The 13,869-nt window shown below is 40.6% G+C and overlaps 1 protein-coding gene across 1 annotated transcript in view; it reads left to right on the plus strand.

The window, feature by feature from the left end:
• The window catches only part of LOC124260417, a 60,173-nt gene that overhangs the window by 9,724 nt on the left and 36,580 nt on the right, over positions 1-13,869 (plus strand). The gene's annotated exons all lie outside the window — the stretch shown is intronic.

The following is a 13,869-nucleotide window of genomic DNA, read 5'->3' on the forward strand; positions in this document are numbered from 1 at the left end:
GGGCTTTACGTCACATCGGCATTATTCCAGCCATATAGTGACGAGAACAAGTCTGCATTAATATACATTGTAAGTACAAAGTGGTTTCGTTTCAAAGACATACATTCATTACGTTGTCATTTTAGAACAGAGAATGTCATAGCATTAAATTGAAAAGCAGGTAAATTCGTTAGTGACATTACACAGTTACAATTTATGATATAGATCAACTTCCCTCAGGTAGTTCAGTATCAGATGAGCGCTCACGCTGGAGAACAGATCTTTCAGATTGGTTGCGTGATAATGCGAGTCCCTTGCAGATGTAAAGTCCACACAGTCAAGCAGAATGACAGTACGGTGAAAGCCTCATCGCAGGAGAGACATATGGGGTCCATCCCCATCCGTTTTAGCAGATAGTCATATGTAAATCGACTGTGGCCAATAATACGACATCGTCGTAAAATTACTTCATCACGTCTTGACTGGCAACCCAAGTAGGTATAACCGATTGTTGGCTTCAATTCATGGAGTTTGTTTCTTCCTACTTGAGTGTCCCACCTTTTTTGCATCAGGTCCCGAGTATAGCTTTTGATAGTGGGTTTGAAATCACTGTACGGGATTAGCAGTGGAGATAGGGGCTTTTCAAGAGCTGCTTTTGCTGCAGCATCGGCCTTAGTGTTACCTGCTATGCCGACGTGACCCGGCAACCAGCAGAGGACGATGTCATATTGGCCAGTAGAAAGGTCGTTGTACAGTTCTAGTATGTCGAGGATGATTGGGTGACTTGAAGTCACGTTTAGAAGTGCTTGAAGGCAGGATAATGAATCTGTAAAAACGATGAAGTTTTTGGACTGAACTATTTTTCAAATGTTTTGTTGATATTTCACAGGCGCGAGCTTTCTATATGTTATGACAGTAGATTACCGATTTAACTGTTTATATAATTTCATTCGACTGTTTCACCACACGTTCTTCTTACCGAGTCACTTTCTTAGTTCGATACTTAACAGCAACGTCGTGTTTTAGCATTGTCAGAATTTCTAACCATGATATAGATGTGCCTCTGTCACAGACAAAACTCATGTCTGTTTTATTGACACCTATGTGTCTGCCTGCCTGTCTGCTAATGACAATATGCAATACACACCTTCAATCATTGACTACATGCAATTTAAACACCTATCAGACGATACACCATAAACAAAACGCATTGATTTATGGCTCGAGCACCTGAGTTCTGTCTCTGTCACATAATGTAATTACACAGACAGGCAGGTGTGATAATTGTACACATGACATGTTATGATGTCTGTTGATTGCAAAATGCCATGCACAAAAATGAGCATGTATTTACAAAACCCAAGATCTCTATACACACACAAAGCGCCGTGAGCGTATCGGCAAATGAACCAGCCAATGAAAATCCTCGTTGCGCTTAAGTGCACGCCCACCCGCTCTGACTGGGTTCGGTATCCCGGGTGTTTCGTTTCGAGGGTAGTCAACCCAATTACAAAATATTGCACTTTTGATTTCCGATTGGTAAAGTCTTCACATCCATTGTGGATGAAAGGTTACGACATTGGGCTGAATGTTATCAGTTATTATCGGAATCGCAGGCTGGTTTTAGGGAGGATTATTCCACAACTGATAATATATTTGTGTTACATGCCCTGTGTCAAAAAATATATTAGAAAATCAAAACATCGCTTCTATACCGCTTTTATTGACTTCCGTAAAGCATTCGACTATGTAGTATGTATGAAAACGTTTGTGCATGTGTAAAGGTTGATTCTCGCCGTACAGATGTTTTCGCTACGTCATGCGGGGTAAGACAAGGCTGTATGCTCAGCCCTCTGCTATTCATCCTGTTCATAAATGAGTCGGTAACAGAACTAGAGAATAGTAATACAAATGGCATTTTTGTAAGCGATGCCATTGGCCTGATCAAGTTATTATTTTTTGCAGATGATGTTGTCCTGGTATCGGATTCTGTTATTGATCTGCAAAGAAAATTGAATGTTTTGGAATCTTTCTGTGATAAATGGGGCATGGAAGTAAAATTAGATAAGTCAAATATTATTGTTTTTCTCAGTGGTGGCTATCTTAAACAAGGTTGAAAAATGGTTCTACAGAGGTATGCAGATGTCAGTAATTACACAATACTAATAACCTTGGTATAATATTCACTTCCACACTAGTATGGTCACGCGCATGTGAAACTATTGCTTTGCAAGTCAGGAAAGCGTGTTTTCCTATATTTAGTATATTCAGTAAATATTTTGATATGTCACTTAAAACAGTTACTAAAATGTTTGACACTAAAATATTACCTTTTCTTTTGTATGGTTGTGAAATCTGGGGTTATACATATCGAGAATCTATTGATGAAGTACAAAGTGCCTTCTTTAAAAGATACCTTTGTAAATACTGCTAATCCAGCGCAGTACTGGGAGTGATTGGGCGGCATAACGTAAGTGCATATTACTTTTGTAAATGCGTTGGCTATTGGTGCAGACTGATCCGTATGAATGCGAATAGATACCCGCACGCTTGTTATACTATGATGAAAGATCAAGATGAACACGGCACTACAAACTGGGTGTCGCACATCAGAATGCTACTTTTTAAAACTGGATTCCCATATACAGTGGAAACCGCCTAAGTAAAGGCCAGCCCTGATAAGTTGTTCATTGTTTTATGTAGCTTGCGAGTATCAGTGAGTAGACCAATTAGCAATGTCAGTGAGTTTATCAAGTTTACATGATGAATGACTTGAAGCAGGCCGTCATTACGGTCACGTGACAAGTAATAAACTCTCGCGGCGAAATCGGAATAAGATCAGTTGGAAAAAATGCTTGTTCATCTTTTATAAATTGTTGCCTGACAAAACTTTGGACTTGAAAGGTGTTCATTGTCACGGTGGAAAGCGTAGCAAATAAAGGTTGACATGCATGGTCGCAGCCAATATGACAGGCACAGAGAAAAGCTTTTGTGGAGTAATAAGTTAAACTGTTATACTAAAAAAAATGTTTGATTATGTTTGATTATGTTTGATTATGTTTGATTTTTATTACTTTGTATTATAAATGTATTACTTAACTCAATGAAATTTTATGGAATAAAACATGTCATATTACTTACAAATGTTGTCTGTTGTTCTGCTGAATACATATATATGTACATTGTTCATGCATATGGTTGTCATTTCCGGGTTTTGATAAGTTTGGATAAGTAAAATACCTGATAAGTAAACAATTTTGGCGAGTCCCTTGAAATTTTAGTTATCAGGTTTCCACTGTATCTAAATCGACCATGATTGTGGAGATATGAAATATTTTCTAAGATTGTGTAAACAGCGATGCATAGATTTAGAAATTTAAAGTTGGTGTAAAAAATCAATAGTTCAACATTTCTTTGCCATTATAGTTCTTATAAATCATTATTAACTACAGAATTATATTTATTATCAAATTCTATAGATAAAGATTTGAAAGTTGTTGATATTTGATAAGTGTGACAATATGGCTGTCGAAGATGAATTTCATTTCATTTTGGATTGCCATCACTATAATATTAGCAGAAAATATTAGCCAAAATATTTTCATCACTACCCTTCCCGAGAAAATCTACAACTTATGTCTTCAACAAATGTTAATATTTTGAAGGGACTCGCGCTGTATTTGAAAATAAACCTTTATGTAAAAAAATGACACCCATATTTTGCATTAACTTGATTCCATGTGTTATATAAACCTATTTATCATTTCTTGTACAATATAACTAATCCTACATGTCTTATCATTGTACTTATCCCACATTTTGCAGTAACATGATTTCATGTGTTATATCAACTGAATTATCATTTCTTGTACAATATAACTATTTCTACATGTATTGTCATTGTACTTATCAGAAATAACTTACAAGCAGTAAGCATTCAACACAGAACTTTGTATTTCAACAGTTTGTAATCTGGGCCACGAGGCCTCCAATACTGAATAAAGACTATACCAAATATACACCATAAACAAAACACATTGATTTATGGCTCGTGCACCTGAGTTCTGTCTCAGAGAGAGAGAGAGAGAGAGAGAGAGAGAGAGAGAGAGAGAGAGAGAGAGAGAGAGAGAGAGAGAGAGAGAGAGAGAGAGAGAGAGAGAATTTTTCAGAGAGAGAGAGAGAGAGAGAGAGAGAGAGAGAGAGAGAGAGAGAGAGATTTGATTAGATTATTTGATTATACAAGTTGTGAGTAACGGGATCTGCCGCTAGTATCACATGCAGTATACAGTATATCAAGTGCAATATACTGTATACCACATACACTATACTGTGTGCCACGCGCAGTGTGCGCCGGGCGAATTCCCGGCTGGGTCGTAACACCGATAGTCTCCCCCTCTCCCCTTAGCTAACACCGCATGGGGGATGTAACGAGGTCACAGGTCAGGCATGTACTGGTCAGCTGTTTGGCCGCTGGCCTGATAATGGGTGCATGATTTAAACATACTCTTGAAATTCTGAGACTGTGGCTTTCTGCTATGGTCTTATTAGGTCAAGAGTAGGATGATCCTGATGACCACTGCACGAGAGGCATGTGGGTTGTGGACGAGGTTCCACATGGTCTTGCCATAATACCATTTTAGGAAGACAGATTATCAGATCTGAGATATAGTCGAATTAATGAGCGTTGGTTAGTTAGTTTGGAACTGGGAGCTGAGCACTAAGCTCCTAGTTAAACACAGCTCACAATAAAACGTTGTGGACCCGCAGACGGACTTGTGTTGTCACTTTGAGGAATATCCGCCAACACACAACAACAACCAACACCTACAACAACATAGTAGTAGACAGCCTGAAACGTCTACGGACTGGTCCTGCTACGGCGGATATATTGGTGGAGACAAGATCTTCGGTACCTCCAAGCACCAAGCACAAAAATAGAAGTTATAACAAGACAAAGTCTTCGTCTGGGGCCCTCAACAACAGCAACAACAGTGTCAACAAAGAACAGCCACAACAAAACGCAACAAGGCATTCTCAAGGTATTCTGTGTGATCTGTGCTCGTCATTGTATTTTCATCATTATCATCCGTCCTCGAAGCCATTGTCATTACCCTAGTGATCATCACTTCGGCCTGCACCAAGCCCCTGTGTACTGTTTTCTCAAATAACTTCGGAACGGATCAGCAACAACTCTGTGACAGGGTTCGGCGACCACGTCATTACCTGAACTTTTAGAACTCTCTGCCCCACTGCCTTACTGTGTGTTGGCCGAATAACCTACCGGAACATTTCTCAGAACAATAGTGACATTTGTTTTCAAACAGTGTGTTTGTTATATAATTCTTTGGAACACTGTTGGTAAGAAATCTTTTCTGTTACCATTTTGTTTGCATTAAGCATGGATGTTCTTTATGACCCATGGGGCTACCCATACAGCCCGATAACATCAGAATTTAACTCCTGCTCTTCAAGAGCGCCTGCTGAACGCCAACCGACCCCACCTCCACCCACATCCAATACACGCCAGCCCTGCGTCACATCCATATTGCATTTTCTTTTGCTATTGTGCATATGGACATACTTCACAATGATTGTACATAGCTAAACACCTTCTTTTAACATCTCACATATACACAATGCATCACCTCCGTTCACCGCCTCGGTACATTAATATTAATTAGAGTTGATTGTATAACCTTAAAGATATGTTTCCATATCTGAGCTGTTATTCCTTGATGATTTTTATGCAAATAAAGTTTAGATTTCTTTAGGAGATACTCATCGCACGATCGTGTATTACATTAATGTTATCTCTTTTGAGTTTGAATGTTAGTAAATGAATGGGAACGAGTGTAAGGTGATTTGATCGATTATGATGATTGGCCGTATGTACGATATCCTCCTCTGTGAATTATAGTTGTGATATTGATATTGATTTGCCAAAGTATAATATGATATGTTATTTTCAATTAAGTTATATTTATAATGGCGGACACTGCGTGTGAGAGGATGGAGAAGAGAGAGAGCAAAGAAGAGAGAAAGAATGAATGGAGAAATACGTTTGTGAGCAAGAGAGATACACATATTTTTAATCAAGCTACAAACAAATTCTATTTTCTAATGGTCAGCGTTGCACTCATCAAAATATAACTTGAGTACGAAAGTAGGAAATAAGTAAATTAACCAAAGAAAAGACTCAGGCTAAAGACATAACATATTGCACCCCTTAGTTCACCTACACACAAATACATGACACATGAAACTTTGTTAGTATGTACTTGTTTCGTGGGTCGTGGTAATTGTAATTCTGTGTTTGTTTCTTAGTATGTAATGTATTTGTATTATAATTTGAAAACATTGTAATTATGTTGATGTGCGTATGTGAAAGTTACAACCATATATACAGCCTCGAATAATGAACAACAATGTACCAAAAACCTATAAGCCATCAATAATTTGACATGAAATTAGATATAATACCCAAGATATCATTTAGTTCGGTTATATGTACTATATCTATATTCAAGTATGAAAGTTAGACGGCTGAAAGATTAGCGCAGTTTTGTGTCTCGTCCGGGTGTTATATTTAAGAGTAGTACAGTGATGAGGTGAAGAAAAATAATAATGATGAAGTTATCGCCATGGTAAATGTTAATGTTTTGTAGTGTTTTTGTGTGTTACTAACAAGGCTGCGCTAAGAAAGGCGAATGAATGCTAATGATTTGTTTTAAGCACAACGTGAATGCCGAGCGTGGTTGGGTGGATGCAAGAGTGACGTGAGTGAGTGTACTTTCATTAAGAGGGTGTGTTTTGTTAAAACACAAGTGATGACTGATATACTACATAGGTCACATAAACACTAAAAACAAAACAGGTTCAACATTTGGCATTTTCCTCGCTAGCGGTACCCAATAGTTGTAAAACCAGCATTAACAGATAAATCTTTATATATTTATTTGAAAGACTGTATATCTTGGCTGTTTATGTATGTAAGTCAACGTCCTTCGTGTTTTATATATTATTAATGAAAAAAAAGTGGTCCACGGCAAAACATTGTACATTACATTAAATCTGATTATAAATCAATGTCCATTTCTAATAATGTCTGCTTTACCATTAGATTATGTTTATGTATGATTCATTTTGAGTTGAGTTGAGTTGAGTTGAGCTTTACGTCACATCGGCATTTTTCCAGCCATATAGTGACGAGAACAAGTTTGCATTAGTAAACATTGTAAGTACACACTCTGAGTGAGTTTTATTTCAAAGACATTTATTTATTACATTGTCATTCAAAAGCAGAAAAAGTCATAGCATCAAATTTAAAGGCAGGCGGTTTGTTACGTTTCATAGTTACAATTTATGGTTGTTACATTTCACAGTTACAATTTATGATACAGATGAACTTCCCTCAGGTAGTTCAGTATCAGATGGGCGCTCACGCGTGAGAACAGATCTTTTAGGTTTGTTGCATCATAATGTGAGTCCCTTGCAGGCGACAAGTCCACGCATTCAAGCAGAATATGCTTGACGGTGATCACCTCATTGCAAGAGACACACATGGGGGGTCCATCCCCATCCGTTTTCAGCAGATAGTCATGTGTAAATCGACTGTGGCCAATACGACATCGTCGTAAAATTACCTCATCGCGTCTTGACTGACAACCCAAGTAGGTATAACCAATTGTTGGCTTCAATTCATGGAGTTTGTTTCTTCCTACTTGAGTGTCCCACCTTTTTTGCATCAGGTCCTGAGTATAGCTTTTGATAGTGGGTTTGAAGTCACTGTACGGGATTAGCAGTGGCGATAAGGGCTTTTCAAGAGCTGCTTTTGCTGCAGCATCGGCCTTTGTGTTACCTGCTATGCCGACGTGACCCGGCAACCAGCAGAGGACGATGTCATATTGGCCAGTAGAAAGGTCGTTGTACAGTTCTAATATGTCCAGGATGATTGGGTGACTTGAAGTCACGTTTAGAAGTGCTTGAAGGCAAGATAATGAATCTGTAAATACGATGAAGTTTTTGGACTGATTTTGCTGTTGAATGTAGGTCAAAGCTGAGAAGATAGCTTTGGCTTCAGCGGTGAAAATGGAACTGTTGTCGGGGATCCTAGAGGAGACAGTCTTGGCTCCGATGACTGTAACGCTGGCAACTTGGCCATCGTCCTTGGATCCGTCTGTGAAAATGGATCTGTGAGTGTTATACTTCGTACGTAACTGGTTGTATTCCTGTTGGAACACCAAGGGATTTGTTTCAGACTTTTTGAGTTTGGTGAGGGTAAGATCGACCTGTGGTTTCACCATTTGCCATGGTGGTGAGGACAGAAGTCGGTATGGTGCAATGATGTCGAGATCAATTTTAGCTGCAGATATGTGTGGTTTGATCCTGATTCCAAGTGGTGGAACCAGGCTTGGCAGTTTAGGAAATAAGTTTTCATAGAGCGGGTTGAAAACACAATTGTATGCTGGATTGGGCTCATTTGAACGTAATTTAGTGATATACTGCAGTGAGAGTTTAATGCGGCGTTGTTCAAGGGAAGGTTCATTGGCCTCTGCATATAGACTGTCTACCGGAGAGGTCCTAAAAGCTCCCAGGCAGAGCCTCAGTCCTTGGTGGTGGATAGAGTCTAATTTTTCTAAATTGCTTTTTGCAGGCTCCACCGTAGACAATGGAGCCATAATCTAGTTTTACTGCGAACTAATGATCTGTACAAGTGAAGTAGGGTGGTCTGATCCCCTCCCCACTCTGTATTTGAAACTACTTTTAGCAAGTCTAGAGCCTTCAAGCACTTGGTTTTCAAATATTTTATGTGTGGTAAGAATGTCAGGTGGCGGTCGAATATGAGTCCAAGGAATTTGGCCTCTTCTACTACCTTGATGGGAGTACCATCTAAAGTTAGGTCTGGATCCTTGTGTGGTTTGTATTTACGACAAAAGTGAATACAATTTGTTTTGGATTTTGAAAACTTAAAACCATTTTCATTGGCCCATTTTTGGATTTTGTTAAGGCAGAGTTGTAGCTGCCTTTCTATTGCGTGCATGTTCTTACCACGACATGAAATATTGAAGTCATCCACGAAAAGGGACCCATCAACGCAACTGTTCAGAACGTTAGTGAGGCTGTTAATTTTGATGCTAAAAAGTGTGACAGACAGGATGCTGCCTTGGGGGACGCCCTGATCTTGGTGGAAATAGTCGGACAGTGTGGAACCCACCCGAACTTGAAATTGTCTGTTATTTAAAAACCGAGATATGAATTGAGGTAATCTACCCCTCAATCCAAACTCGTGTAAATCTTTTAGGATACCATGTTTCCATGTTGTATCATATGCTTTTTCTAAGTCGAAAAAGATAGATACTGCATGTTGTTTGTTGACAATGGAGTTTTTGATGAATGATTCTAGACGCACCAGATGGTCAATGGTACTTCGGTTTTTTCGGAAACCACATTGGAGGTCACTGAGGAGGTTATTGGTCTCCAGGTACCAGATTAATCGATTGTTGACCATGCGCTCCATGGTTTTGCAAACGCAGCTAGTTAGTGATATAGGACGGTAGTTTGAGGGATCAGTATGATCGCGGCCAGGTTTTGGTTATAGGGATGATAATGGCATTGTGCCACGAAGGGGAAAGTGTCCGGATGTCCAGATGTCATCAAATATATTTAGGAGTGTTTCCAAGCCTGAGTCAGGGGAGGTGTTTCAGAAGCTGATAATGGATTTCATCAGCTCCTGCCGCAGTGTCGTGAGCCTGTCCTAGGGCAGTACTTAATTCATGGAGGAGAACATTTCGTTGTAATCCTCCCCATTATCAGAGTTAAAATTGACTGGTTTCTTTTTCTTGTTGGGTTTGATATTTCTGGAACCGAGGGTTATAATTTGATGAGGAGGAGTGGTTTGCCAAAGTTTCACCGAGTTTGTTTGCAATCTCAGATTTATTTGTTAGTAGGAGAGTCACCATCTTTCAGGTGGTGAACTCCTGATTTTGACCCTTGCCCCTTGATCTTTTTGAATCATGTTCCACACCTTGGACATGGGTGTGCGGGAGTTGATTTTGGACACATATTTCCTCCATGAGCGGCGTTTAGTTTGTTTGAAGGTACGTTTTGCCCTGGCATTTGTCATTTTAACAGCATTCAGGTTGTGCACTGTAGGATGTTGTCGGAAGTATTTTTCCGCCTTCTTCCTATTTTTCCTAGCTTGTTTGCAGTTTGTATCAAACCATGGTTTGCGTATGTGCGGGTTTGCAGAGGACTTAGGAATACTTTTGTCTCCGATGGCATTTAGGACGTCTGAAAATAGTTCCATGGGGTCAGGAACATTCCTGAAGTTGTCCGGCTTAAGTTTTTCTGAACATAGGGTTTGGAATAAAGGCCAATTGGCCTTCCTGTTGGAACACCAAGGGATTTGTTTCAGACTTTTTGAGTTTGGTGAGGGTAAGATCGACCTGTGGTTTCACCATTTGCCATGGTGGTGAGGACAGAAGTCGGTATGGTGCAATGATGTCGAGATCAATTTTAGCTGCAGATATGTGTGGTTTGATCCTGATTCCAAGTGGTGGAACCAGGCTTGGCAGTTTAGGAAATAAGTTTTCATAGAGCGGGTTAAAAAACACAATTGTATGCTGGATTGGGCTCATTTGAACGTAATTTAGTGATATACTGCAGTGAGAGTTTAATGCGGCGTTGTTCAAGGGAAGGTTCATTGGCCTCTGCATATAGACTGTCTACCGGAGAGGTCCTAAAAGCTCCCAGGCAGAGCCTCAGTCCTTGGTGGTGGATAGAGTCTAATTTTTCTAAATTGCTTTTGCAGGCTCCACCGTAGACAATGGAGCCATAATCTAGTTTACTGCGAACTAATGATCTGTACAAGTGAAGTAGGGTGGTCTGATCCCCTCCCCACTCTGTATTTGAAACTACTTTTAGCAAGTCTAGAGCCTTCAAGCACTTGGTTTTCAAATATTTTATGTGTGGGTAAGAATGTCAGGTGGCGGTCGAATATGAGTCCAAGGAATTTGGCCTCTTCTACTACCTTGATGGGAGTACCATCTAAAGTTAGGTCTGGATCCTTGTGTGGTTTGTATTTACGACAAAGTGAATACAATTTGTTTTGGATTTTTGAAAACTTAAAACCATTTTCATTGGCCCATTTTGGATTTTGTTAAAGGCAGAGTTGTAGCTGCCTTTCTATTGCGATGCATGTTCTTACCACGACATGAAATATTGAAGTCATCCACGAAAAGGGACCCATCAACGCAACTGTTCAGAACGTTAGTGAGGCTGTTAATTTTGATGCTAAAAGTGTGACAGACAGGATGCTGCCTTGGGGACGCCCTGATCTTGGTGGAAATAGTCGGACAGTGTGGAACCCACCCGAACTTGAAATTGTCTGTTATTTAAAACCGAGATATGAATTGAGGTAATCTACCCCTCAATCCAAACTCGTGTAAATCTTTTAGGATACCATGTTTCCATGTTGTATCATATGCTTTTCTAAGTCGAAAAAGATAGATACTGCATGTTGTTTGTTGACAATGGAGTTTTTGATGAATGATTCTAGACGCACCAGATGGTCAATGGTACTTCGGTTTTCGGGAACCACATTGGAGGTCACTGAGGAGGTTATTGGTCTCCAGGTACCAGATTAATCGATTGTTGACCATGCGCTCCATGGTTTTGCAAACGCAGCTAGTTAGTGATATAGGACGGTAGTTTGAGGATCAGTATGATCGCGGCCAGGTTTTGCAGTATAGGGATGATAATGGCATTGTGCCACGAAGGGGAAAGTGTCCGGATGTCCAGATGTCATCAAATATATTTAGGAGTGTTTCCAAGCCTGGAGTCAGGGAGGTGTTTCAGAAGCTGATAATGGATTTCATCAGCTCCTGCCGCAGTGTCGTGAGCCTGTCCTAGGGCAGTACTTAATTCATGGAGGAGAACATTTCGTTGTAATCCTCCCCATTATCAGAGTTAAAATTGACTGGTTTCTTTTCTTGTTGGGTTTGATATTTCTGGAACCGAGGGTTATAATTTGATGAGGAGGAGTGGTTTGCCAAAGTTTCACCGAGTTTGTTTGCAATCTCAGATTTATTTGTTAGTAGAAGTCACCATCTTTCAGGTGGTGAACTCCTGATTTTGACCCTTGCCCTTGATCTTTTGAATCATGTTCCACACCTTGGACATGGGTGTGCGGGAGTTGATTTTGGACACATATTTCCTCCATGAGCGGCGTTTAGTTTGTTTGAAGGTACGTTTTGCCCTGGCATTTGTCATTTTAACAGCATTCAGGTTGTGCACTGTAGGATGTTGTCGAGAGTATTTTTCCGCCTTCTTCCTATTTTTCCTAGCTTGTTTGCAGTTTGTATCAAACCATGGTTTGCGTATGTGCGGGTTTGCAGAGGACTTAGGAATACTTTTGTCTCCGATGGCATTTAGGACGTCTGAAAATAGTTCCATGGGGTCAGGAACATTCCTGAAGTTGTCCGGCTTAAGTTTTTCTGAACATAGGGTTTGGAATAAAGGCCAATTGGCCTTAGTAAAATTCCATCTTGTTGATGGTGGTTCATCCGTGGGGTTGATAGGAGTAAGAATTGTTGGGAAGTGGTCGCTTCCACAAATTTGAAGTGGTATATCGGCAAACCATGGTACCTCATTCACAACCCTCAATAAGGACGTGAGGACACGTCCTTTGTCACGATAGGATCGTATATCACATGCAGTATACAGTATATCAAGTGCAATATACTGTATACCACATACACTATACTGTGTGCCACGCGCAGTGTGCGCCGGGCGAATTCCCGGCTGGGTCGTAACACCGATAGTCTCCCCCTCTCCCCTTAGCTAACACCGCATGGGGGATGTAACGAGGTCACAGGTCAGGCATGTACTGGTCAGCTGTTTGGCCGCTGGCCTGATAATGGGTGCATGATTTAAACATATTCTTGAAATTCTGAGACTGTGGCTTTCTGCTATGGTCTTATTAGGTCAAGAGTAGGATGATCCAGATGACCACTGCACGAGAGGCATGTGGGTTGTGGACGAGGTTCCACATGGTCTTGCCATAATACCATTTTAGGAAGACAGATTATCAGATCTGAGATATAGTCGAATTAATGAGCGTTGGTTAGTTAGTTTGGAACTGGGAGCTGAGCACTAAGCTCCTAGTTAAACACAGCTCACAATAAAACGTTGTGGACCCGCAGACGGACTTGTGTTGTCACTTTGAGGAATATCCGCCAACACACAACAACAACCAACACCTACAACAACATAGTAGTAGACAGCCTGAAACGTCTACGGACTGGTCCTGCTACGGCGGATACTAGCTTAAACCTGCTCACTCATTAAAGCTGACCAGTGTCATCACTTATTTAAATGTCACAACACTGTGGTGTTACCTAAAAAGTCTGGCGTTTTTTGTACAAGTTGTTACTGCCGTTGGTGGCAGTGTCATCAGTATCCCAGGAGGGACATGTGTACCTCCCTAAGTCCCGTGTTTTACAGCTAAAACGCTGTCTTGAGGTGACGTGTAATCACTGGCTAGGAAACACGAGGCGTGCTAACACCTGCTGTTATTTGCCCGCAAAGGCAACACGAGCGAAGTCCATCGAAGATGCCATTAGGGCTGTAGCTGGGTATGGGTAACTCTAAGATGAAGTTCTTCTGTAGCAGATGCAGTACACATATGACACGTTTGTCTTGTCCAACCCGTCCCGTCACAACCTGATTCCAACGCCCATCACGATTGTTTACCTTGACGACGGGCTGGTGACACGAGTGTCACCAAGACAGGTTATAACGCTGTCACCAGAACCATTTACCTCGCTATAACGCACCCGGATCCATTATGGTTCTAAACCTTTCTGTGTCCAGACACTTAGCCAACAAAGA

This window comes from Haliotis rubra, unplaced genomic scaffold (genome assembly GCF_003918875.1).
Source record: "Haliotis rubra isolate DU_JTF1 unplaced genomic scaffold, ASM391887v1 Scf762, whole genome shotgun sequence".
NCBI lineage: Eukaryota > Metazoa > Mollusca > Gastropoda > Lepetellida > Haliotidae > Haliotis > Haliotis rubra.